This window comes from Aythya fuligula, chromosome 15, assembly GCF_009819795.1.
Source record: "Aythya fuligula isolate bAytFul2 chromosome 15, bAytFul2.pri, whole genome shotgun sequence".
Classification (NCBI taxonomy): domain Eukaryota; kingdom Metazoa; phylum Chordata; class Aves; order Anseriformes; family Anatidae; genus Aythya; species Aythya fuligula.
Genome location: NC_045573.1, coordinates 6,311,293 through 6,339,109, shown reverse-complemented (window position 1 = coordinate 6,339,109; position 27,817 = coordinate 6,311,293). Strand labels below are relative to the sequence as shown.

At 41.0% G+C, this 27,817-nt stretch overlaps 1 protein-coding gene across 3 annotated transcripts in view; it reads right to left on the bottom strand.

Moving 5' to 3' along the window:
• The window catches only part of PDGFA (platelet derived growth factor subunit A), an 81,779-nt gene that overhangs the window by 7,591 nt on the left and 46,371 nt on the right, over positions 1–27,817 (bottom strand). The window contains exons 7-8 of one of the 3 annotated variants that reach the window (XR_004253932.1): positions 8,007–8,109; positions 5,882–7,707 (exon numbers count right to left, since the gene is read on the bottom strand). The exons of 1 other annotated variant lie outside the window; for it this stretch is intronic. The gene's annotated coding sequence lies outside the window, so the exon portion shown is untranslated. Of the gene's footprint in view, positions 1–5,881; positions 7,708–8,006; positions 8,110–27,817 lie in introns of those variants that run through there. One more of the 3 variants, XM_032197621.1, reaches the window with a different exon arrangement.

The window sequence follows — 27,817 nt, the reverse complement described above, 5'->3', positions numbered from 1 at the left end:
GTGCTTTTACAGGATGTGGCGAGGGGGAGAACTGTATAGATAAAATGAGTAATAGAGCACCTTTCTATACCCAAGGCCCTTAGAGTACAAAGCAGAAAATTAAATTCCAAAACCACTGATCAATATTTTTAACATATTTTTAACATAAATACACTGCTTCTAGCCCTTTTGAATTATCCCTCATTTCTCAGTATTTTGTTTTTCTTAAATGGTCTCCCTGGAGACAAGTGAGTGCATGAAGATCAGAGTTTTTCCTTAAACTAGAAAAAACATCAAGTTTTTAACTCCTGGTGCCTATGGAGAAAAAAAAAATGGAATGATGTTTCTAACAACCTAGAAGCTGAATGAAAGGAGCCCCATATTTCTCACCCTATATTTATTCCATCTCCATTTTCTAGGCCCATCTAATTATATTTGGAGACCTGTTTTACGACATACAAATATTGATTGCAAATTATCAAAATACCAAGTAAAATAATCAGGGCAGGGGGCAGGGAGCAGTTTAGACCTTGGATTGGCATAACTGTTTGGATAACTATTCCCATGTTTTGCTGAACCTTTTGGCAACTTTTCTTTGCCAAAAGGTCAGTTCCCTTTTCCTGGTCTTTGACTATTGCTTTAAAATGTATTCTTTTTGCAGAAGGTAGTGCCACTGATCGATTAAAATTTGGATCACTGGCCTAGGCTTACTCCATTCCTGCATTGCAATCACTATGATAATTACTGCTTTAGTTGCCCACAAAGAAATGAGTATTTGTCTCTTTGTGGAGGAAAAAAATAATGTATTTTCCCCAGAGATCAGCAATCTGCATGCATTTCTAACAAATCAAAGGATTTCCTCTGGTTCAACAGCATGTTGTAAAGTAAAGTTTATAATGTTGAAACAGCAATTGCTGGTGGCTTTCTTCCTAATTTCTTGCATAAGTGAAGTGCAGAGACCAATTTCACATTTTCCTGTTAACTTCAATAAAAATTAGCATTTAACTTGTCAGAAAGAGCTATCTCTCATGCCAAGCAATGTCACAATGTTGAATGCTTCGTTGCAGTATGTTTCTGTTAGATTCTTTCCAGCAGCAGGGCAGCTCCCAGAATAAAAGTGCCAAGACTCAATTCCTTGTAATTATTGACAGACAGTTCTCCAAATGTATGTGCTTAACAAAAAGGCAGGCACAGAATTAAAGCCTGGGGGCAAGTTTAAGAGTCTATCAGCAATTGCCCGATAGTAACCAATGGACACTTGGGAAACTTGCACACTGCTTGTGAAATGAATGAAAGTGGCTTTTTAATTATGCATCAGCTGTCTAAGTTGTTTGCATGCTAGACATTTAAAAGTTCTGTGTTGGAAAGCTCAAGACAAGACTTTTAATCCTGGTAGCCCTCAAGTTTGGTGGCAAATACTGTTTCATGGTTGTAGCAGCACTTCTGTCTTGCCACTTTTCCAATGGTTACAGCTGAGGGACCTGGACACTGCTGCCACCATTACCTCCATGTGCATAGGCCTTTTGTTCCTTCCCTCACCCCTTGCTGTCCACCTACACAGTGGATGTGAGGAATGGCCTCTCAAGGTAGACCTCAGTAGCTGGACTAGCAACATAGCTCACAGTGACGTGGCCATATTGACTTTGAAGGAGGTCAGTGGGACATTCACAGTATGGTCTCCAACAACAACCCCACAGACTTCACCCAGGGGGGCCTACACCCAGCAGTGCCTGAGCTGGCAGTTTTAAACACATGCAAGATCCTTTGTCACCGCAATTAGTGACATGTGAGCAGCCTGGGTGGGATTGTTCTCATCCAACTTCAGTTGCCTTGCATGGAGGTGTCTACTCATCTGGGCTTCCCCTGCTGTCAATGGAAACAGGTAGGAACTGCCAGAGGGTGATTTGTCACACATCAGTTATGGGTTGGATGCTGTGACTTGGCTTTTGGAGGCAGCTGTTTCTCTCCACAGGTTATGATGGGAGTCTAGACACCTATCTGCAGCCAGACAGCCAATTCTGAGACAAGTGAGAGGAAATCCACCCCATATACCTGTCGACAGTGGCAGGCACTGATCTCAGCTAGGGGCCTTCAGTGTTGCTGGAATGCAATTAGTAAGATTCATAAATGTTGACAGGCCCAATTGTCTGTGGGAAATAAATTATTTTTGGCTCTCTCACTTCCCAGAATTGCACCCCCTTGCAACACTTCCACTGCTGACTCCATAGTATTTAAACTAAATAAATTCAAGGGCAAGAAGCATTTATATTGGTAGACAGGGTATTTCAGGATGTTACCTGACCATGTCATAAGATTGGACTCAGTAAAACATGGAATATAATGAACACAGATGAAAGGTGTTGGTAGATAAACAGTTCCTTCTTTCATTTTCAACATGTTCCTTTTGGAACATCCTTAATTTCAAACAACGCCGATAGTGTAATTTCACTTTTCTTCAAGATAAAAATCAGAAATCTGCAATATACCAAATCTTGATGCCATCACTCAGGAAAAAGCTTTTAGTGACCTGACCAAACTTTCAGTTAAGGACCTCAAGACACAGTCCCTGTAAATAAAGCAAAATGGAAACAACTGTGGTTGAACTAATGAGATAAAGATCAAACATTTGGAGGGTTTTCAGACAAAAAGATTGTCTTAGTTTCTGTGCAAGTGGGCTTCTTTCTATAAATCTATTGTCCTTTTTTGGCTGTAAGGGATTCTTTAGCTTACTGAAGGATTTCCTCATGTAAAACCCAAAAATATCTGATAGCATACTACATTGAAGTTTAATCACCTTTCAGCCCAAATGCTCACTAAGACTCTATTTTGGGAAAGAAAGGAAGGAAAAAAGGAAGAGAGAGATAGAAAGAGAGAAGGAAAGATAGAAAGAAAAAGAAAGACAGAGAGAGAAAGAGAGAGAGAGAGAGAGAGAGAGAGAGAGAGAGAGAGAGAGAGAAAGAAAGATAGAAAGAAAGAAATAAATAAATAAAGAAATAAAGATAGAAAGAAAGAAAGAAAGAAAGAAAGAAAGAAAGAAAGAAAGAAAGAAAGAAAGAAAGAAAGGAAGGAAGGAAGGAAGGAAGGAAGGAAGGAAGGAAGGAAGGAAGGAAGGAAGGAAGGAAGGAAGGAAGGAAGGAAGGAAGGAAGGAAGGAAGGAAGGAAGGAAGGAAGGAAGGAAGGAAGGAAGGAAGGAAGAGAGAGAGAAGCCACAGTACTTTAGTATAAGTACTACTTATACTAAATCAAATGATACCTTGTGTATACTTTTTCTCTTAGGTTGTTTGAAAAAATTCCCAGAACTATAAGGTTTTGAGAAGTGCTCAGATTTGGCTGAAGTCCACACCACTGAAGGAAGAGTAAAACTCCAATTGACTTCAAGAGGAATAGGATTAGGCCAAAAATGATTACTTTTGAAAATCCCACACCATTATTTTTATCAGTAATGTCTGAAGGGAATATGGCAGACACTCACAATTCAGATTCACTTCAGAAGTAGATCCCAAATTTAACATAATGAACTTGATTAATTCCAAGAAAATATAATTAGAACATGTTTATAGGCATTAAGCCATTTTGATGAAAGAAATATTTTCCAGACTTATGAAGAACAAGTCTTAACAGAGTAGAGCAGGTTTAAAAATCTCAATATGATTAATGAATTGGATTGTAGTTCTATCCACAAGCAGAACAGTAATTTAATTCACTGATGAATAGTAAGAGGACAAAAATTAACCAAACATCTAGTACCTTCAAGTGCAAAAAAAAACTTAGTAGCCCTAAAGCACTTGAACCAGTTCTCCATTTAAACCATGTTATATAAGAAATGTTTATATCTTAAAAACAGAAGACATCCCTTTAAGCTGAATTAATTACAATGATAGAATTATATTTATAGCTTTCAATCCTCAGCGATGAAAATAGTATTTCTATATTAGAGAATCTGGGCTTTCCAGATGTTATTTTGCAAGTTTCAGCCTTACCTCTGACAGTCTTAAGAAACAGACAGCCTGTTTAAGGCATTCTTCCTTGAAATGAGAGACAGCACAGCAGTCCATCCAACACTACAAGTGAAAAGCTCTGTAAAATCATTCCTACGTTTAAAGTACTGCTTTGCATCTGGTCATTCAAAGGAAGCAATGGGACTTAGCAATTTTAAAGCTGGTGACTACAAAAACTGGTGAACATAGCTTTCTGCAGTTGGCAGCAGGGAACAAAAGAACAGCTACACTCCAACTGGTTTCAGGAATTCAGCCCAGACTTTGACAGAAACTCAAAACTTAAAAGGGAGGAATGGGAAGGGAGAACAGTTGGATCCAAGCCATCCAAAGGACTTTCTGACCCGGAAGGATTTGTTCAAGCTAGAATAACCATTCTGCGGTAGGCTTTTACAAATGTGCTTAAATAAACAAGATGGCCAAAAAAAAGTACACTTTATACCCTTTTTGTGAAACAAAAGGACAACCCAGATGGAAGAAAGACAATCTGTTAGTTTGTCATGGCTGATTCTCTTCAACTCACAAAGTTCTCAGTAACTGGGAGGGATTCACAGAAGTTTAGTACATTCCTCATTTTTGTATAACAGTGATAACAACGATCATGGCATACTTGGAAACTTTTACCACTTTACATGTTCAAAGCATTGTTTAAACATCACTTAATTAATAGTTGCTAAACACTGCTTTATTCAGGTGGCTCAGATATGCCTTTGAAGGGTACATAAGTACTTAGATTATATATTGTGAAACAATTTGATATATTTGTTCATTTTAATTAAGTTTTTCCATGTTTACATACATGATACAAGGTAACAAAACATGATTGTACAGGTGCTAGAAAGGAGAGAAATCACAGGGGCCCAAGGGGATATAGTGAGCTATAATAGGATGAAACTGGAAAGGCAAATTAGGCAGACTATCAGACAGTGTTTCCTACTGACTAAAAACTGTAGAATTTCTTAACTGCATGCCACACTATATTTATGGCTGTACATGTATTAGCCAGAACGATGCATGAGAAAGCTCAAAGAAAGCAAGTGAATTTCAGACACAAGTCCCAGAAATGCCATGGAAATTTAGGGTCTAGTCCAAAGGCCATCAAAGTCAATGGAAATACTCCTGCTGAATGCAGAGAGCTCTGGATCCCAGGTTTCCCAAGGGAAATCATAAGGGCGTCATTTCTGGCTCAGCTTAAAGTAATAAAAACCTGTAGGAGAGAAGCCTGCACTGAATAAGGGTCTCAACCAGTGACTGATTTCTACTCTTGCTTAGCCCATTGATAAAGTAGCTGGTCTGTCTCAGCCTTCCTCTCCCTGTATTTTTAATATTTTCATTTAAACTGTGTTAGTTGCATAGAAGTCAAAGCAAAGCAACTCATCTAGTAAGAACTACTGATAAAATCAGTTATTTCCAAAAAATGGTCATAAAAGACTATTACAGCAGACAGAGCAAATGATGCAAGAACAATATGAGTATTGCCCTTAAGTGCGGTCCTTAAATAATGACACCAAGGTCACATCTGTCACAAAAAGAACAGTTTTACTGCAGTCTTTTGTTTACCATGTTCTTATGCATTAGGTTCATTGAACAAGAAAAAGAAGCTTTCATGGCTGCTAGAAATGACTAGAAAGGTACAGGGACTACAGTCTTTACACTATATTTTAATTCTTCCCCGAGGATATTTTTCAGAGCTAATCTGATTTAGGGACGAGACATAGCTCTTTCCCAGTGTTTCCCCAGAGACCTTGACCTGTTCAGCTCCCGGATTCCACCCCTCTGACCATCTCTAAATAGGAAGTGCATCTTCCAAGTACAGTTGTATTTAACTGCATTCATTTACAAAGCTTTTTTCCACTTTTCCTTCCAGCTTCCAGCATTCCCTCTGATTTTTTTTCCTACACTGAAATATCTTCCTGAGTTTTGTTGTTGTTGTTGTTGTTGTTGTTTTTTCTTCTATATATCCAGCAAACCCTTCAGGTCTGCCCTCATATACTTACTTTGGGAGTTTGTGTAGGACACTCAACTTACTAAAATGTGCGGAATTTCTTGGTCCTACTAGTTAGAACATGATTTGGTCTTCATTCAAAGTGAAAGGCAAATATTTGTCTGGCAAGGTGACTCTAAGCATTTACTACGTGTTACTTATCCAGTTGAGTCTTGGCAGTTCTCCCTATCCTCATACAGACTGACTCTCCTCTCCTTCAATTTTTTATGCTCAGATATACTGGTTCAAGTAAAACAACTTACTTTGCTGCTGAGACTAGCAATACTAATATCTATTCTGTCAGCATCTGGCATAATGTTGTGTTCCCATTCATGTCTTCACCATCTGAAGCACTAACATCAGGCCTTCCTACCACAAAAATAAATGCATTAAGGATTACAGCACACTCAGACAGAACAGTAATGGAGCCCATATAAGTACTTTGCTGGATAGACAAGGCTGAGTCCTAAAATGGGATAATCTTTCATCTCACTCTTCACGAGGAGAGTACAACCATTTCTCTCTGTTGGATCTTACATGAAGAAATCAGCTCTTGTGAATGTTTCATTCCATCCACCCTCATGAAGGACACTTGCTGGCTCGTTTCCAATCATGCTAGAGGACTGCTGAAGCTTCCTGGCAGCCAGCCAAACTATGTCACATCCAGGGGGCCTGCTTTGCATTTTTGGCTCCTATGTGATTTTGTTTTCAGCTATGGTGGATAAAGTTTTCAAGTATATGATTCATTGGTGCAAGCCTACAAATGTTTGCTCCTGAAAGCCTTCCCTTGCTCCTAAATTACATGCCAGCCAAGGCCAGAAAAGCATAATTGTCATTCAGAGGCCTGCATTTGGCCCCAGTGGAAGTTACTTAGTAGGGGGTGACGTGACTTCATGATACCTATGCTGTCAACTGAGGAGGGCTTTTTTTAGTTAAATGTGATGACAACTGCACACTATTTATACCAATGAACTTAGGCATATCAAAATAGTAACATCAAGAGGAATATCCTGGGCAAAAATTTCACGCTGCTCAGTTTACACTATAAAATAAATATTTCTTTAGCTTACAATTGATCACTGGCTACAAACATTGGAGAAGTGTTTTGTGGCTTTGACTCCACCCTGAAAACGAGAGAAGCTTTGGGGCTTGGCTCATTTAGGATTACAGGACTGAGCAGGCAGCCTCACATGGATAAAGACTGCCATCTCTATGACCAACCATCCATGGAATAGTAGTCCCATAGCTTGGGACTACACCAATGGACATTTTACTCTGTCTCAAGGGTAATTTGAGCAGAAAGCAACCAGCAAGAGAAGGAAATTTGTAATTTTGTGGTTTGAATCATTCCTTCAGCAACGAGTGTGATTATTATTAATGGGCTGCAGTGCCCTCGTCCCCCCAGAATTTTAGAGTGCCCTTTCCAAGACAGAATCAGTGCAACTTCCCCTGCTGAGTGCAGGATGGTAGGAGTGTATATGGAGGCTGGGCATCCCTTTGTACAGTGGAATTTTAGGGGTGTATGTAGGCCATGCTGAAATGAGAAGCAGCATTCCCCAGCTCTCAGCTTTCACCCTCCACCCCTAGAGGCTTTCCAAACAGCTGAGCACGGTCGAGTTGTGCAGGGTTTTTAGATGCATTTCATTTAGTGGAGCAGGCGGACGTTGTGCAAGCTGTTAGGATGAACACTCTGTTGCCCGTGGTCCCCGAAGAGTTGTCCACTGCTCATCTCACTTACTTAGCTTCATGCTGCAGGGAGAAATCAGTGTTGGTAAGGCTTGCCTGCATTTCTGAATCAAAATTCATCTTTTAATAGTTACATTTTCTGTTCCCTACCCAGCAGTATTATTACCAGAATTCAGTCTGCTCCCAAATCCCCCTTCCCACCAACTCCCACAACTTTGGAACCGTTTAGCGGTCACTCTGCATTTTGCTGTATAGCCCTAATTACTACTCAGCACTATAATTGATACGTTAAAGCCTATTAAAATATGGAGCTGAGCCATTGCTTTACAGTCACTGCACTTCTAATGCCAAAAATCACTTACAGTTTGTTTCTGTGCTTCATTTCAGCTACTTTTAAATAAATGTCTCTCCCCAGGACCTGGACAATGCGAATGGGATTTAGTCTCAGAGTGTGAAACTTGCAGCCTGCAGCACCAAAAAAATAAAGTGTTCTTACAAAGCCATTCAAATGGATTTCCCTCACTGATTGCTTCAGCCAAAAGTAAATTATAAGCCAGACATTATCAAAGAAAATCTCTGCAGCACATTCCAGTTCATTTCACTGTACAGCAAGGGTTTGAATGCAGAGATGGAGGCCTTCAGTCACATTTTCATATTTGCAAGGCAAACTCACACACTAGAGCAAATATTATTTATATATGTATACTTTAACTATCACTTCTGTTATTTACTATGGCAGAAGATGCCTTTAGGACATTCTTGAGGGGATGAGCTGTCTGGCATGCATATGAAAACAGAACAGAGAAATCAAGTAAAATTAAAGCTAACAGAACTACTTAAACACCCAGCAGTCAGGCTAGCCTACTGCATGACTTTTCCAAATGTTCATGAAAAGATAAGAGGGGAAAGGGCTGCTAAATGCCAAGGTGAAATGTATGTTCTTCTGTATCATTTCCCAGAAAAACTGGGAAACAGAGGGAAAGCAAGAGCTCAAAGGACTGACCCATCCAAAAGCAATCTGTTGTGTCAGGGCAAAGAATAACAAGGATAAAATCCAAATGATGAGATAAATATAGCAGAAATTTATTAGCAAACAGCATTCTCGAAACCTAGGAAATAGAGGGTTTCTCCAGGACATGCAAAATTCCACAAATACAGAAGAACTAAACAAACTCTACCTACTTCAAGGAAATCAAACGCTCTGCAGCTAAGACCATGCTGGGAAAATTCCAACTCAAACTGGGTTCTTATAAGGCCTTTTAAGAAATAGTTTGGCCAAAGTTTCCAAAGGCATCTCAAAAGTCACTGAGCACTTCTATTCAAGCATATAAATGGGCATGCACAGGCTAAAAGGATTTTTTTGTCATAATGCTCGTTTCTTCCATCTGAGTCTTTTTAGGAGACATTATACACATGGAAATAAATCTTCATCTGCATGGCATTTACTCCACAACATGGGGGACTACCACTAAAGACTGTCAGATGCACCAGATAACATGTGGAGATGTCATCCCAGCTTCTGAATAAATCTGGATTGACACACCACAAAATGTACAGCTTCAGAGGAGCTCAGCTAACCACTTTATCACAGTGTCTCAGTATATTTCCATGCCACACACAAGAGAGACAGAGGGAGAGGGGACAGAGAGAAGCTCATTTCTAAAATTAGTAGGGGACTATTGGATATGGTACCTGAGATAGCAGGAAGCTGGACTTTTCAGCACCGTGTTCCTCAATTTCTGTGGCCTTGCAGTTCTCACACGTGGATCTGTTTCATATTTCAACCATGACACAGTTTTGGCCACCAGGGAGGACAGCCCAGCACATGTGCTGAGATCAGCTTGTGTTTCAAGCTGCTGGGAAAAGTTCTACATCAGCTGCACCTTCAATGTCATGGGGAACTGGCCCCAGTGATACCAGAGTGATAGCCACCAGGGAATGCCCACATTTAAAAGAGAAAGTCCCATGCTGGATGCCACATGAGGGATATATGGAGTCCACACACCTGTGTCCCATCCAGCAGGCCACCTGAACCAGGACACGGTGCTGCAGTTTGACATCACCTTCCTCCTTGCCCACCCCACACAGACTTCCCCCTCTTTTCCATTTCATTCCTCAATGCTTGCAGATGCAACATGGCCCATAAGTCTGGATTTAACCCAACAAGACATTCTCAATGACACAACAATGTCCAAATAAGCTCAACCTCTTCAGATCTTATTACATTTCAGATGTGATCCTCTACAGCTGTATTACATCTCCAAACTCTGCATATCACACTCAAGTCTCTGATAAAGAAACAGCTGCTTATGCAACTCTTGCATTTGGCTGTAGCCAGTACATTATGACAGTTTAGCTCCCACTAAATTCCCTCTACCCCTGGCACATTTGGGATGGTATCTGATTCATATCCCATCTCCCAAAAGACAGAGGATTTTATTCTGGATCCATGAGAAGAAGGAATAGGTCTTTTCTGGTGTTTATGAGATACAGCTAAGCTTTGTGAACATGAACATTAATAATGTTTGAATATCTAACACTCAGTCAGCTCACTGAGAAGGTGCCATCACAGTTTCTGTACTGCATTGGATTAAAGTCTGCAATATATGCCTTATACATTGCCCCTGCCACACAGTAGCACTGAGCTGGCTTCAGCCAAAGTCAGTAAAGTGCCCTGAAGATTCAGGATAAATTTTAACCAGAATACCAGTAATTGTGTCCATCACCCTTTAGAAATGTAGAGAAAGCAAAATCCCTTGGTATTGTTAAAGACTTTTAAACTGCTAGGCAGACTGGCCCTGGAAAATCCTCGAACTGAGTGAGATTGTCCCAAGTTGCTGCTGGATAAGCAGCAGCAGGAGCTACACACTGCAGCACAGCAATTTGTTCCAGTTCTGAGATATGCTAAGAGGCTTTTCCATGATTATTTCCAAACCAGACTAGAACAAGTCTTTTCCTGCCATCGGAAATACATTCTACTAATGTAATACTGGTTTAGGGGAAAAAAAAAATAAAATGAAAATAAAAATCGCCAGCTAAGTCATGCCTAGGAAACATTGTGGAAAACAATTTTTTCATGTGATTGCTAGAGCATAGATGGGTGCTTTGAACCAACAAGATGATTGCTGTTCCTAGTTCGCTCTCTTTGTGCTCATCAACCGGATTGTGTATTTCAAAATTGGTATTAATAATCAAATGTCAAAGGGTGAAGGAAGTGCAGGTTCCTCTACATAGCTAGGTCCCTGTTTGGGAGTTTCTGAGCAAAGGGACAACAGTTTCCACATCCATTTGATATTCAGCCATGCTGCCAAGAAATCCAGTAAAAAGAAGCAGTCATAGGCGTGCTTTTTGTGCTATTCATCCCCACTCACTCTACATCGGACAGACGCAACTCATTCATTTCATAAGGCCACCAAACAGAAGCCGAGTGGTGAAGGCATCCGGTCCCTGCTGAATTGGCTCAGGTCTTGCTCATGATGAGGGTCTCTATAAACCACTATTGGCCCTTGGAACTGCTCAGCCTCAGAAATTTATGTTCCTCTCTTCCGATTAGTGAAACAAAACCACACTGTCAAGGAAATGCTCACAGTGATCTAATAGGTCATGCCTATCTTTAACTTCTATCATTCAAAATAGAAGGAAATTATTTTCCAATCATTTGAAAGTTCACATTGTGAGCAATATAAAGCAAAGTTCACTAACCTTTCATTTGCTTTGTGAGTTTTTCCTCTTATGAGTATTTAAAGAAATCAGATGTGACAATCCTGGACAATTAAAGTCTTTAATAAAGGTCAAAAATCTCCTCAAAATAGAGAAAATGAAATGTTTCCAAAAGACTGCTAAATCCCTTCCAGTAGATTTTGAAATAATAATTAAAAAAAAAAAAAAAAAAGAAGAAGCCCTGTGTTTCTCTGCCAAGTGCCACCAAACAAGTAAGCAATAAAGCCAGAAACCTCTTTTACAGGCTAGTGCTATACACCAGAAAGATAAGTTTCCTGATCTGAAAGTTAATCTGAGTCATGTCTGCATTTTAGCATTTGTGAGGGGCACTTTTGTAATGCTGCTAATTCCCTGATTAGTCTGACAGGACTTTTTTTTTTTTTTAGATAAAGAGATTCTGTAACACAGCAGACATTACCACATTGTCTTTGTGCTGTTGTAACTGCAGCAGGGAAGAAATGCGGGCTGGGATTTTGAAGGGCACATTAGCCATTCTGTTCCAGCTGAAACTCAACAGAATTGGGCACCTACCTCGTCTTGTAACCATCGTCCTCTAGCTCTCCAAAACGTACAACAGTGATTTCAGCTTCTTCTGGCACAGATTCCTGAGCTAACCTCACCTCTTATGTTAATAATATCAAGTTTTTCCTTCTCCAGCAGAGAGCGGGACTGGGATGAAATTCAACTCTGGCTTGCATGCCACAAAAGTCCTATTTTGAGAGCTCACATGAGACTTTTCTCTTAGAAGAATCAGGCAAGTATTTTCAGCCTCCAGCTATTGTGCACCTCACAGCAGGTGAAAGGGGTCTCTATAGCTTCTTGCTTGTTTTCAACGTAATCTTCCACAGTGTTGTTTCTGTGGAGGCTTAAGGAATGGAAAGGGGAGGGAGAAGGGAGGAGAACAAAAGGATGGCCTATCTACTGATGCTTTGGAAAGATCATTTCAGTGCTGGCTTCTGGAAACTTAGTGGTCCTGTGTGTCAGAGCACCTCCATGAGGAATAAACTAACTGTTTGAAGGACTTACTGGGGAATTCAGTGAACCAGTGACATGACTTCATTTTATTATTAACTTTCTGTGACATGGCTCCTGAATAAAAGGACATGATTTAAGCATAAATGCTTGACTGTGAGTCAGAAGCAGCGCTGTCCTCAGGGCCGCACTGTCATGCTATGTCCCAGTAACGTAGATGTGGCTGACACAGGAGAAAAACAGAAATTTAGAACAAAAGACACAGGCAAACCTATTCCCACACATGGGAAGGTTAAATCAGCATTTGGCCCAGCTGCCAGCTCAGGCCTCCAAACACTGATTATTGCTACAGCTTTCTTAACGTGGATGGCCACTAAGGACATTGAGCAACACGGTATCCCCTTTGCAACACCCAAGCTCTGATGCAAGGGATATATTTCAGGCTGCAACAGCTTTCAATCAGCTTGTTGCTGTCATTATTAACCACTCGCATTAGGGCAGCACAACTGGGGCCCCCCAGTGCCATTGAAATGCCTTGGAAGACAGAGCTGTTCACCCAAGGAACAAGCCCAAATGACAAGTGGGCAAGAGAAGGAGTTTATCATGTTCTCCTAACTAATTACCTCTGTAATGTAAAATCAATACTTATTACTATTCCCCATCTAGGCCCTTTCAAAAAAAAAAAAAAAATCTTATTACAGCTACTCCTGTTCTGGTTATTTGGTAGCAAACCAGCTGACTGCACCTACAGCCATACAGTTCATGCTGAATGCAGTCACTGTGGCCAAAACCTGTCTCTGAGTGCTATCCTATTTCTAATTAATTCATGGCAACCTGCTGAATGGTAAACTGGTTTAGACCAAAAACTGCAAAGCAGTAGTCAGCTCATATCTGCCCAGATGAGGCCAAAAGGGATGTATTTATGTAGTGACTCAGCAATGATTTTATCATAGGTATTTACTAATTGTATTTTTTGGAGTGGCTGGAGATGTCCAAGGTCCTTGCAGCTATTGTCATTGTGAACAGCTCTTTTGGGCACAGCACAGAATTATTGCTGTTTGGTTTCCTGCTATTCTACCTGACTCTCCCAGGAGATTTCTGTATAATGTCATTTACACTCTCTGGCCTACATAGTGCAGAGAAACAATTATATAGATTTCAGCATTTTTTTATTTTTTATTTTTCCTAGTATGTTAACTTTCCTACTTTGACTGGATCATAAAAATATAGGCAAACTATCGTTTAGTAGGACACCGATGAATTCACCCTCTAAGTATTTTTAGAAATATTATTGGCTCAGCAGGGAATTAGAAATGGATAAGGGAAACATTGAAACATAAAAAATACCTGATAGATAAATATGCTATGCAAACCCAATCTGATAGGTTAATTACCTGCTTCAATTTTAGAAAAAAAAAGCAATGGAATAATCCATTCTTTCTGTAATCTTTTTTTTTTTTTTTAATTATTATTATTATTATTTATAAAACTTGCTTTTATTGGGTCAATGAGAATATAAGCATGAATTTTAAATAAAGGACAAACAGACCTACATACAATGAAGTCCTAGGAAATGCAGCAATCTCTTGCCTTGAAGACAACAATTTTTTATAAGAAAAAAAAATAAATATTATTTTCAACTAGATGATGTCAGTGTAAAAACATGAAGAAGAAAAAAATACCAAGAAAATATTTCAAAGGAAGTAGACCCCTGGGAAGATGAAAGTGCTGTATATTAGGAAAACGATAACAGGATTGGCAAAAATAGGAAATTATAAATATAGATCAATGTTTCTCAGCCTCTTCTGCACCATGACCCCACACTTCAAGAGAGAAAAATTTCGGATGTTATCCATGGAGTCATTAAGAAGAGAAGAGTGGTCGCCTACTCTTCAGGGACTGAGAGGCCCAGTCTTATAATATTAGATCCTAGATAGAATATACAGTAGGCGAAGCCCTTGGAATTCCAGTTCCAGAATTGGAACAATAGTGTATGGCTTTTTGGAGGCCTTACATAGGTACTTTTCAAATCAAAAGTAATAATCTATCATCTAAGCTACAACTATTGTTGCTTAACAAATGTTAATACCAGAAAATAGGCCCCTGAGTTATTTAGATGTCTTGGGAAATGTTAATCTCAGATCTCAAGGCCTATTTTCAAAAGAGGCTTAGAAATCAGGACTGCCTTGCTGAAAGGATGATCAGCAGCTGAGAACCACTCAACTCTTTGTGCTGTGGCTCAGATTTCAAAGTCAATGAGAATCAGCCTTCTGAGTACCTGTGCCATTCCAAATAATGTCATCAGTCACCTAAAGCAATTAGGACCCTACATGCCAATTATCACCAAAGCAACCGGGTCATCCAAATGTGTTTGAAAGTTTTATCTCAGTGACATCTCTTATTTCCTTGCCTTGGCCTCGTCTGGACCTCGATGGCAGAGGCAGCTGTTGACCTGCACCCTCTGCAGGACCTTCTCCTTCCATTTGGTTAAGTGGCTCCAAAAACAGCTCAAACTGGCAGTTCCTCATATGTGAATTTGCTGTTATTAGCCTGCTGATAGATGAGGAGGTTGACTTAGTCACCAGCATAACTACAAATGTGTTTATAGGAACTCCTATCCCTTGACCAAATGTTGAACTCATTGGGAAACTTGCCTGCTGTGTTTTGTTTAAAATGTGAATTGAGCACTTGTTGCCAACACGTATTCTTCTTTGTCAATCACGTCTCATGGTCTCCTGTCTGTGTGCAGCCACATGCCTATTGGCAGGACTGCAGCGTTGATGGCTTCTTGGTTTTCCCTTTCTGCCTTTGGCTCCAGTCCAGGCAAGGGAGCAGAGGTTTAGCTGGAGAGTGTCACTGACACTAACATCCTTCTCTGACCACCTCAGCTGAGGGGAAGATGACTGTGAAACCACTCAGTAACTTAGCTCAAATTTCACTTCAGCCCTTGCCTCACATATGTTCCCCATGTTTCTTGCAGCAGACATGGAAGGTTTTGAGTTAGAAAGATGAAGAAACTATAGCCCGGTTAATTTTAAAGGATTTTGTGGCAGCTTGCTCACCATGTTCACATATAAGCCAGGTTTTCCTCAGTGGTCTTACACAACTAACTGAAGTGTCCAGTGGATATAAAAAGACCACAGGAAGGCACTCTACCTTGAGAAAAAGGATTTGGATTTGGATTTTCATGGCTGAGAACTGGTAGCATGTTTATCACTCAGATGTCACAGCTGTTCTCCTGTACAGGGGAAGGATCACAAACACATCATGTACCTCCTTGCCCTAGGGAGCTCTGTGAACCTGTGCCACCTTCCCCCCTCTCACCCAGCTGGAGACACAGTGTCACTGCAACCCTAGGGAGAATAATTATGGCGTTGCATGAAGGTAAGGCCCTTGCAGAAATCAACAAATAACTTGTTTAGGAGAGCTGCCACCTTTGCAAACCTCACCACAGACATGTACAAGTAGTAAATTGATCTGTTGTCTCTCCTTTTGGGGAAAGAAGAAAGGGTACTGGGGGGTTGGCTGTGTTAGTCAAATTGGGAACCAAATCTGAAATCCCCAGCAAGCAAGAGATCTTCTGCAAGGACCAGTGGTGCAGCACTTCCCTTGCCTGTCTGGCAATCTTGCAAGAAGCCAATGGGAATGTCTCCATATGAGATTTTTCCAACCTGTCCCTAGCTTAGCAATAGAGTATGGCACATAAATGAGAACTTCAACAAGAAAACAGAAAAGCTCGTCGAAATGCCAGCAGGCCCCCACCCCCACACACGAGACAAAAAGGACTTTCATGCACACGATGTTTTTTTCTTGTATCTGACTCAGACGGCCAAGCACAGAGCAAATTTTCACAGTCTGGGCAGACTTGGGTGGGCTCTGTCTCCTAAAGAGGGAAATGTTTATTGAGGAACAGACCTTAATTGCGTGTCAAAGTGGTGTTTGAGGGCATGTGACTTGGGGACAGCTGGGAAGCAATTCAGTGACTTATCAGGCAGCACTGGTGAGAACCAGGGCTGCTCCTTTCCCCATAACATGATTCAAGGAGATGGCTTGAAACCAGGCCTTTCTGTTCCTTGGCTCACTGTTGTTCCGAGGAATAAGCTGACATTTCTGCATTATCCTGCAGCCTGGGTCTGCATGGAGTACTGGAACTATTGGCACACTGGCCAAATGTCCCCACCAGGCACCTGCCCATCTTCTCTGCACCCACCTGGGATGGAGCTTTCCTCCACTATTACTTGTGAACCTCTTCTCAGGCTGCCTGAACTCTTCCAGGGGATGTTGGAGGTTTGGGCCCTGAATTCTAGACCTCAGGACCTTGCAGATGAGGGTCCTCCCTCAGCAATTTTTCTTCCTCACTTGACTGCTCCACTGTTGCTGAGCCTGATGTGTACGAAGAAGGTGATGAAGGAGGCCATCAGAGTTTTGGGCACTACTTGACCAATGCTGCTATGTTCTGTTACCAGAGATGGGGTGAGATCTTACACCACTTGGATTCAATTCACCAAAAGATGTCTGTCAGCCTTCTGAAGCCAGTGGGGAGTGCTAAAGTGAAGGCACTTCTCTCATCAATTTTTAAGGTGCATTTCTCCCTGGGATCCATGATATGGCTGAACAGGTTTTCTAATTTATGTCTAGTCAGAATCAGAAGAGAAACCTATGCAAATATGAATAAATTATGGTCAGCACACTTAGCTAGCCTTTGGACTGTTAATGATGTTCTGTTTTTCTGTTATATTCATTCATCCATGATGTGCTTTGTGTAACAACCGAGCCTCCCTATTCTGTGCTACTGCAGAACAGCCTCTCTGGTGGATTTCTATAATTCATATCAGTAAAGTTTTCATATGTGCTAATACACAAGACAGCCAGAGAGAAGAAAGAAAGTTTGCTTTGGGGGTGGTGGGGAAATACCATTGGCATCAGACTTAAACGTTTCACTTAATAGCTTTCCTGGAATATACCCATCTTGCCAATAGGAGATAGTGACTCCAGTAAAGCCATCTCATTCACACAGCATATGGGAGCGTGCAGTGTGGGGATGATGAATCCCTAGAGCTACCTTTTGAAATGTAATAGGATCGCCTGGCTCGCTCAGCCGTGCTGCCTGTTACTGATTTAACAGTAGAAGAATGAAATGCATCTCTGTATCTTTTTTTTTTTTTTCCACTGCAGTAAATACTTTATCTGCAGCTACCAGGTTAATAACTTCGTGCACTTCATTCTGTCCCCCACAGAGAGCCCACCAGGAACTCCCACTAAGAGCTCCCAGCCACCACTTTGCTGATCCACCACATGGGCAATGCCCCAGCCTCAGTGCTGCTTTCCCAGCCAGCACAAAGGGCTGGGGAGGGTGAAAAGTTACAGCCTTGCCATTCCCAGCTTCCCTTCCTAGAGAATCCCATCTGGGACACAAAGCCAAGTGATCCCACATACAGAAAAGCAGCAGCCACAGGGAGAGGCATGGCCATGGTGTCCTGCCATCTCCTCAGCTCCAGAGGCTTTGCTCATCTTGTTTGCAGTGATAGTGTGGGGTCACTTCTATCCTGCCCCTTCCTATCTGTTCAGGCTCCACATCACCTACTATCAGTCTCTTGACTCGTGGTTTTTGTTTGTTCATTTGTTTTATTTTGTTTTCTTCCTTTTCTGACCTTTCCCCCCTCTCTCTCAGTTTTATTCCCCTTCACACTTTTCCTTCTCACCTTTCCAAATTTTTTCCACCATTCTTCCCTCCTGCCTTACCCATTCTATTCTCTTCCAAACTTAGCCCCAAGGCTTATCTTCTTACTGAAGGTTTTATACAGAAAGAATTATGGGGCTTATAGAAAATAATAAAAGGTCTGCTTATGCACATCTTTCCTCTTTCTCCTTTCTATCCCTTTCTTCTCGTCATATTGCAAGTTGTAGGGGCAGAGACATAATTCTCCCACAGATCTGCTGACATGCACCGCGCACTATTGTTCTAGCGAGCTATGAACCTACCCGGTGCTGTAGTAAAATCAAGTGGCTTAGACAAGGGATATGGTGGATATATTTGCTTTGTTTCTTGGAAACCTGAAAAACCAAAAACCTGTTTAGTAGAAAATGGTTGGACATTTTTTGCTCTTGGAACTGGAGGAGGGAAGGACTTTCATCCAACAAAATATCAGTTTTCTAACAAAAAATGGAAATGTAACTAAAGCAGATACTAATAAAAATGTTCAGCTAACAATCCACTTTCCATCTTGATGGAAAATTTTCAAGCAGCCTTAGCATGCTATTTTGTATAACTGAAAATTAGTTGATAGTATTATGCTTATTCTCCGAATAATTTATATAGAGAAAAGCAAATCCTCTGTGATTTACTTTTGACATAAAAGATTCTTTTGAGATTAGTCACCATAATCTGCCTTCCTGGTAAAAAAATAAAATAAAATAAAATAAAATAAAAAAATTCATTAGAAATCAGTAAAAGATCAAAACATGAAATTGAGGTCCTGATAGTTCATTAGACTTCTAGTAATGAATTCTTCCGGAATGAATGATTTTCCTTGTGTAATAAAGCTTCATATAGTTGTTTTAAATTCATCAGGTCTCGACCCACTCTCAACCCCCCAAAAATCTTGAGAAAATCTCATTTCACAGTTTCCCATAAAACCAGGTGCAAAACAGCTGCTATTGGCATGGAAGGATTCCTGAAGCACTTCATTGGTATCAGTAGCCAGTGAAAAACCATGAAATTGAAGGGATTTTTATAGGTACATACACAATCCTTCAAGAAGGTGCCATGGAGGATAGTATGGCTGAGCTAGTGTTTCCCACATTTGCGGGAAGGACATTCACGCAGTCTAATTTTCCAGATTCTGTGAAATTTTGCAGTAATGGCTTCATTTGACTCGGTGTTATGGTTAAAAGCACCCTCAGTTTGCTCCATGGTGATGATATGGGTGACTGCACTGGTATGCCAAAGCTTGCTGAGACATCCACTGGAGAAAGGAGCTTTGTGGTCTTCCCTTAATGACTCTCTCAAAGATAAATGGCTTTGACAATTTCTTGTAGTGTTCATGGGTTGTTGCTGCCTTCCCCATATATCTTCCACTGAATTACTGGTTCATGTATGTTGACTAAGGACTTAGTTAAGGGTGGATTTTACGTATAACTCCATCCAAAGCCAATTAAATAAGTCTTTCCATCATTCCTCTTCTCCAGCAGCATTTTGATTCATCCCAAGGTTTTCTTCCACTGATTACATGACTTGCATGAGCCTTGCTTTAATTTTTTTTTCTTTATTTATTTTTTCTCCAGAAAGGTTCAGGAGTAACTGTGATTTAATTTAGCAATACTAGAAGCTAGCACAAGAGTGAGGTAATTCAGCCCCAGAAAAGTTCACCACCTATGCCCTGTTCTTCCACCACTGAATTGAGTTCTGTGGCTTTATGGGAAGATCCTTTCAATGAACATGTTTTCACCCACCTGGAGAATGGGAGTGTAATGAAACCTATAAAATGAAGCCTAAGTCATTGCAGAAGCAAAAGCTGCAGGTTCCAGGTCACTAGCTGGATTTTTATTTTGTGTGTGTGCGAACACATGCACTTTTTTATTAGAACTCCATTGAACTACTTAGTGTTCAGCATTGATTTAAAAATATGTCTTTCTTAACTACTGGTTAGGCACTTCATTCCCTTTGTATGGTATTTGAGGAGGACATAATGATGCATTTGTAAAAGTCAAAACAGTGGATCAAATATTGATACTCAAAGAATGACAGTTCTTTTTCCAACTCTACTTTAAATGATTATTTTAAAGAAGAGTGCTGAGCAAATTGCAATGGCTTCAAAAAGACAAGTCACCTATTAAGACAAATTTGGACTCCAATTTGTTGTAAAAGATGTTTTCCAGGGCCAGGGAGGAGATACCCTTTCTAGATGTGAGACTAATAACAGCAATATTCCTACTGTGAGGAAAGTATTCAATTTTCATCATTTGCTTAAAAAAGTACCATTTTGTTTTAACAAATGGGAACATAAATGAAAGATATTTCTGTGTGCAGTGCTTACATGAATATTTCCCAGTGTTTTTATATCTCAGTTCTCTGAGGAATAATGTTTTCAATTTCCTTCAGTCTTGTACTGAAATGTAAAATAAGACCTCTGGGCTTAAAGATACCATAAGCGAAAGTTCTTATTTGCTTTCTATTTAATTAGCATGAAGCAGATCATGTCATCATTCAGGGATAAATCCTGACCTCTCTAGAGGGAGCAAAGAGAAAAGAAAAAAGGAATTTTCTTGCCTTGTCAGTAGCAAACAAACTAATGCAGAAATGTATGAGATTGTCATTTACCATTCTATAGAAGAGCCTCTAATCTAAGGGACAGGCTGGCTGGTGAAAGTATCTTACCAGCAGTGGCTGGAGAAGACTTTTAAAATACTGCTCAACATGCTTTGTGCCATTACAAATCTTAATCCTGAGTAGACATGAGCTATCGGCTGCTAAATGAGAGGCATTTACCTTGCACTTCCTTGGCTACAAGCATATTCCAAGTTGACTTTTGGTTAAGAAAGGCCACAGATGATGATGAACCATTATACAGACATGTCCATAGGCAAGAAGAAAACTTGGCCCATTGCTTTCAAAACTGTCATTGCTTATTGACACTTCTCTCAATTTTCCATTGAGAAATCTACCTCTGGAAAAGCAAGAAGCATTGTTAACACAGCCCGTAATTGGTTAGAGACGCACAGCTGAGCTTTCAAGCTCAGAGACTCTGGAGACCAGAGCACAGGGACTAAAAACAAGACATTTTCCATGAGCAATTCTCACATCCAAAGCCATGTCCCCTCCTATTCCAAGGAGAGGCCAAAGCTGGGGGTACTGGAGGCTTTCTTCACACTTTGGGTTGTCCCTGAGTAGATGAGGTTGGAAAGAAGCTTTGAGATGTTGTTGGGTATGGAAGGGACTACTTTGCATTCTACTATTACAATGCTTATGTATTGTTTGCTATAATGTTGGATGTACAGACACCTCCAGATGCAGAACAGGTTTAGCATAAACTGCAGCAAGAAATCTGCTCCTCAAAATCTCTGTTTTTGCAAGAGCTGCATACTGGTTTTGGCCTGGGGATCTGTTGGATATTATGCACCTGACCTGCTGTTCTCTTCAACTCCAAATAGCAATTTGTGCCCATGTAGTGCAAAGCAGGTACAAAGCCAGCCAGGGCAGTGCGCTAGCAGTTTGTATTTATTTTTTTTTTCCCTGGAGATGCTCCTACAGGGTATAGATGCAGCAATAAACATATCTGAAATGCCAGGAGAGACTGTCTACTAAAATTCATGAGGGTAAGGACATAAATGAGTAGAACAAGCAGGTACTGGAGAAGCAAATTAGACACTCAGCTTCCTGTAGCTAATTTAAATGGGAAATGGGAGTTGTTCCAGGTATTCAGTAAACAGGCTTGCAAATTAGCTTCCCACAGTTTCCTTATGCTGCTGTACATGCATAAAGAACATGTACTGCAGTTCATTGCTTTAACTCACCTCACTTCCAAGATCAGTGAATATCTCCATTATTTTCAGTTATTTACACAAATGTTTTTATACCTGTTTATGAGCAAATAGGGTAGGAGATAAGTGAAAGTGGGTGCTGGACTGTCAATAACCAGGTAGCCAGACTCTTTATTCATCAAATGTTTCTTAAGCCTAGTGTTACCAGGGGATACAAAACTGCTTTTCAGTAACTGATATTTATCACCACATTTAAGACAGAGAGGCTCAGAACAACTTCATATCTTAATCCCCTTCTTTAATTCCTTATGAATTAACTGCAGGCCAGTTCAGGCATCAGAAAAGAAGCTCAGCAGGAAGGGAACTGCTTGCCAGAACTGAATCTGCTCCTGTTCATGGAGAAAAGGGGTTTGGAAGGGTACCCTTATTTAAGAAAGAAAAAAAAAAAAAAACAAAAAAAAAAAACAACACATTACTTCAAACTCCTATTTTAGCCCTAGATTAGCATCAGTCCTTTATTCAAACTTAAGCTATATGAAAAGACATAAGTGATGTGTTTGCCCCCCAAATCTGGCTAAAAAAGCCATGTTATTGAAGATAGTGTTACTGAGCTCCTATTAGTCTTCAGCAGGTAGATACTTGTCCCATAAGCTTTAACAGACCATCCCTTCCAATGTGCTCCCTACCCTTACCCAAGTCGTAACACAAGAGTGGAGGAGCCCAGTTTCCCCTGCTTTCAAATTGGTCATAGACCTATGTTTTAGTAATGTAAGGTCAAACTTACAGTTCTCGGTTATTGTAAGTACCGGCACATTTGCCAACAAAGGTAAAAGCAAGACACAAGAACACCAGATTTACATGATCAGTATGACAAGAAAAGTCTCTTTTGCTGGGAATATTCAGTTTGCTACAATGTCCATTTAATTTGAATGCTAAAGGCAAAAAAGAAATCAGTATTTCCAGTTCTGCTCATTCCTTATATGGTGAAATGTTAGATAACTTGTGTTATTTATAACCTGCACATTTGGTATTTTTTTGTAATGGGGGGGAGGAGGAGGACATAGTGGGCAAGAAGACTGGGTTTTTTCCACTCTAACCAAAGTATTAAGAATTAAACTGTGTCAGAAGAGCAGCCAGATTTATTCATATGCCTTGTAGAAAGACAAATCTTGAGCTGGGCCATTAAAATTGATGAGGTTTATGACTTTAAAAAAAAGGCACTTAGTCACAAACCACACAGGCCATAATGAGAGGTAATGAACACTGATCTAGCTTTGAGCTAGAAGCTAGTCTTTAAATATCTGTATTTCAAGAACTCCACACTTCCCAACTCAGTTATATTTCTAACAATAACGCGTTGGAGATAACTTTTTGGACTTACAGAGGTGGAAGATGTCTCATGTAAGCTCCTGGCTTTCACCCTGCCATGGTCTTGTTGTATTTCAATCACAATGAGCTGCCCAACACAGCTGTGCCAAGTGCCCAGGTCAGATGTGCTCCATCCCCCTGGCACTGCTGTCCTTGCTGAGTTGTATGATCTGGTCACTCACTCGCGCACCCACAAGCAGATTTTGCCACCAGAATGTTTAGTCCATTGTATTTTTCATCAGTGTCACTGTTCTGACACTAGATCCTGCCAAACCACACTAAAATGATTATTTTCCCCTCATGGTGTTTATGTCATGCATAGTGTGGAGCAGATCCGTACCCTAACCCCAAGCCTCACACACTGGTCCCTCTTCCAATCCCCAACAAACTTTTATTTTAGATGTGAATTGAAGGTCACACCATTACTCCATCACTTACCTCAGTCCCCTGATTACTGTGAAATGACATTTCTCTACCATGTTCATGAACTGGACCTTTTTTTGAAATCAGGAAACAGGAAATTTTATTTCATTGAAATCACTTCAGGACAGATGACCTTTACATTACTGTATGTGGCAAAGAGCTCCTTCAGGCATCCTGAAGGAAGATGTCATAGAAAACTCAGAGGGTACATAAAGCTGTCCTGTATTATCTCTCTAAAATGTCAGTTATTGTCTGCTTAACAGCATTTAACTTGGAGAAAAACCTCATTGCATGCAACAGTCTTTGTGCTAACTCTTCATTCAGCAAAAACAATGATATATGGAAGATCACAGGTTATTTCTAAACTAGTAATAAGCCTAAAGCAAAGGTAAGTAGGGCATGACATGTGGATTTAAAGGCAGTCTTTAGCTGTGGTTGAAGATTGCTTGCAGATGTTGACTACTGATTTTTTATTTTTTTGCCTTACTCTGCCTCTTAGAATATTGTTTTCAATGTCCTCATTGTTTTATTGGCTTTCCCTTCCCCCTGGATCCAGCAAAATGCAAAAGGAATGATGGTAGATGTTACTTTTTCCTGTTCCATGGCAGAAAGGAGTGTAGGGTTTCAGAGACTGTAAACTATTTCTTCTGCACTGAGAGACTGACTGCATGGGTATAACCCATTAAATATAGCTATGCTGACAGTATCGCTTCAGAGAGTTCTGTGGGAAAAAATCTGTCTGCACTATGTTGGTACCTCAAGCCAGGCAGAGAGCTGTCTTGATAACTCATTCAGATAATGAATAAAATGTGGAATGAATTCCATGCAGGATCAGCACTCTGTTGATGTGAGAACGGGTTGCAAAACGTACGACAGGATCCTCCTGTGGCTGTTGTTTTAAGCTTTTCAAATACCATAGATTGTATATGCTAAAGTCAGGCTATTATTAAAATAAACCCTCCAAAACTCCAGAGAGTTAAGATATGGTGCGGCTTCCTTTGAGCTCAGGTCCCCTTATCACTGAGATATGTTGTATGTGAATGCAATTTATATAAAGTTCTTTAAGACTAGAACAGCCTGTTATTTCTACCATGCCCAGGAAAATCAGGAAAGGTATGTAGCAGCAATAAATCAATTATTTCATACAAATTAGACCAAGATACCATTGCCTAACAGCAGTTTTCCAGATGGTTGGGATGAAAGGTGGACTGGGCTGAAGGGAAAGGGAGGATTTCTAGATAACCAGAATAAATGGGTTGCAGTTTAGCAGAAGAACTTAAAAGATCCGGAGGAATGACACCTGTGTGCAAAGAGACATATCTGTGAGCTTAGGTTATGGCAGTGGGTTGACAGAGCAGATTTAAACAAAGATGTTTCCTAGACACCATCAAGAAGATTAATTCTTCACAGTGTTGGATCAGGAGTAACCATGGGGGTGGGAAATGACAAAACTGGGGTCATTTCTAAATATTGGTGGCAAAACATACTTTTCCCTAAGAGAAAAGAAGCAGCCAGGGGCAGGCACTGAAGCAGGCAGTAGGGAAATGCAGAAACAAGAGGGCAGCCCCAAACCCAGCAGCACCACTGCCATGGACAGCCAAAACCAGCTGCTGGTAGCATCAGATGCAGTGTCCTTGTACCCAAGAGAAGGATCAGCTGTTTTCACCCTCTCTCCCTGGGCTAATTGCCACTCTGCCATTATGCAAGTGGTGGAAACCATTCCCTTTACACGCAGGGAAGCCTGTGATGTGGTTTGTCTTTGCTCACCCAGCAACACTCCCACCCCTAAGTGACCCAGGGCGCCTTCCAGCTACGGCTCAGAGAGACTGGTCCAGCACTTCTTCAGACTGGGATGTTGAAAACAACGGTAATTACCAAAAACAAAACACAAAACCAAAACAAAACAAAAATTTTTGATCTTGCAAGTCTGTTTCAAATGTAACTCCCAGAAGCAATCAACTTTTTGACTGAGCAAAGCCTGTGAGTAAAGAAGCCAAATTTCCCATGTGACTGCTTGGGAACTGAGCTGGCTCCTGAGCCCAGGTTCTATATCCTCCACTAGTATGCTGTATAGCCTTGGGGGGAACTGGGACCCTTCTGAGTTCTAGTTTCCCAAGAACAAACTGGTTAATAATGATGTGATTCATCAGGAAAGAAAAAGTGTTGATGTTAATTAGCTAGGAATTACTCATTAATATATGTATTGAAAAATATTAAAATATTAAATATATTGCTATTAATACACTAATATTAATTATTAGAAAGTTCATTCACTAATAATCATGGGAATAAACACATTAATGTTGCTGAAATATATTTCTACGTCTATACATTTGGGTTCTCAAAGCACAGCGTAGTTTGTTGCAGTGTTGATTGTGAACAAAAATGGGGTGATTGCATGAGTCTAAGGACACATAGCTTCAAAACCAAAAAAATATATAAGAGCAAGTGCCGGGTCCTGCACCTGGGACGGGGAAACCCTGGCTGCATGTACAGACTGGGTGATGAGACGCTGGAGAGCAGCCTAGAAGAGAGGGATCTGGGGGTCGTGGTAGACAGCAAGTTGAATATGAGCCAGCAGTGTGCCCTGGCAGCCAGGAGGGCCAACCGTGTCCTGGGGTGCATCAAGCACGGCATCGCTAGTAGGTCAAGGGAGGTGATTGTCCTGCTCTACACTGCGCTGGTGCGGCCTCACCTCGAGTACTGTGTGCAGTTCTGGGCACCACAGTATAAAAAGGACATGAAACTGTTGGAGAGTGTCCAGAGGAGGGCTACGAAGATGGTGAAAGGCCTGGTGGGGAAGACGTATGAAGAATGGCTGAGGTCACTGGGCCTGTTCAGCCTGGAGAAGAGGAGGCTGAGGGGAGACCTCATCACAGTCTACAACTTCCTCGTAAGGGGTTGTTGAGAGGCAGGAAACCTTTTCTCCATTAACACCAGTGACAGGACCCGTGGGAACAGGGTTAAGCTGAGGCAGGGGAAATTTAGGCTGGACGTCAGGAGGGGGTTCTTCACAGAGAGGGTGGTTGCACACTGGAACAGGCTCCCCAGGGAAGTGGTCACTGCACCGAGCCTGTCTGAATTTAAGAAGAGATTGGACTGTGCACTTAGGCACATGGTCTGAACTTTTGGGTAGACCTGTGCGGTGTCAAGAGTTGGACTTGATGATCCTTAAGGGTCCCTTCCAACTCAGGATATTCTATGATTCTATGATTCTATGATCCCTGACTACCCACCACAGGTGGCCATTTGGGAGTGCCAGTAACTGAATCCAGCCCATGAGGCAGTTTTGTATGCCCCCCATGAACAAACCAAGCAGATAACAAGTGTTCCTGCATGTATTTGTCAGTGAGGACTCAGCGGGTCCGATGAGGCATTGCATAAATGCTGGGCTCACCTCTGAACATCTGGCTGGGAGCGAGCATGGCTCTGGAGTGCAGGAAAGCTGGCTGTGATAAACCAAATAAACCCTGCTAACTCTGCGTAACAGGCCAAAGTGTCTCTCCCTGCTAATTCCAGAAGGCAATTTGTCATACAGATGATTTGGGATGAACCTGGAGGAACAGCTTTTCACTCTATGGGAAGCAAGAAAGACTCGAAATCCTTTTGTTCCTACACCTAAAATAGTAGTAAAAAAAATATGTGCTTTTCTGGCGCATTTTTTGCAGTGTCACGCAAATCTCCACAACTTTCCCAGCACCTCTAAGGCAATTCTTCAACGATTCTTCCTCCCATCACTGGGTTTATTCAGGTCTAATTGCACTTGGGCAGGTGCTCAGAGCACACCATGCAAAAGTGATGTAGCTCAGGGGGGGCACACTCTGAAGGAAGAAGGTAAAGACAGACTTGTTGCTGTCTCCCTTCCGCAGATTTTGTTCTGAACTTGGTCCCCATGCAGTGTGAAGCAGACCCACACTTTACTACAATTTAATTACAGCCTTTCCTCCAGGATAATGTGACAATCAAAATCAGTTGAGGGCTCTCACTGGGTACTCAGGTCTCAGTCTCCACCTTGCGTATGCTCTGCACTCATCCTGCTGCCCTCAAAAAAATGTGTCTTCTCTTTTTAAATACAGAAAATGCCCAAATCAGCTATATTTGGATGCTGGACATCTGAAAAAAGAATCACCCATTTAAACAGCCTGAGTGAACCTGTTGGATGGCAAACTGTTGCCAACCAGACTGAATAATTTTTCTTGCAGATATGTTT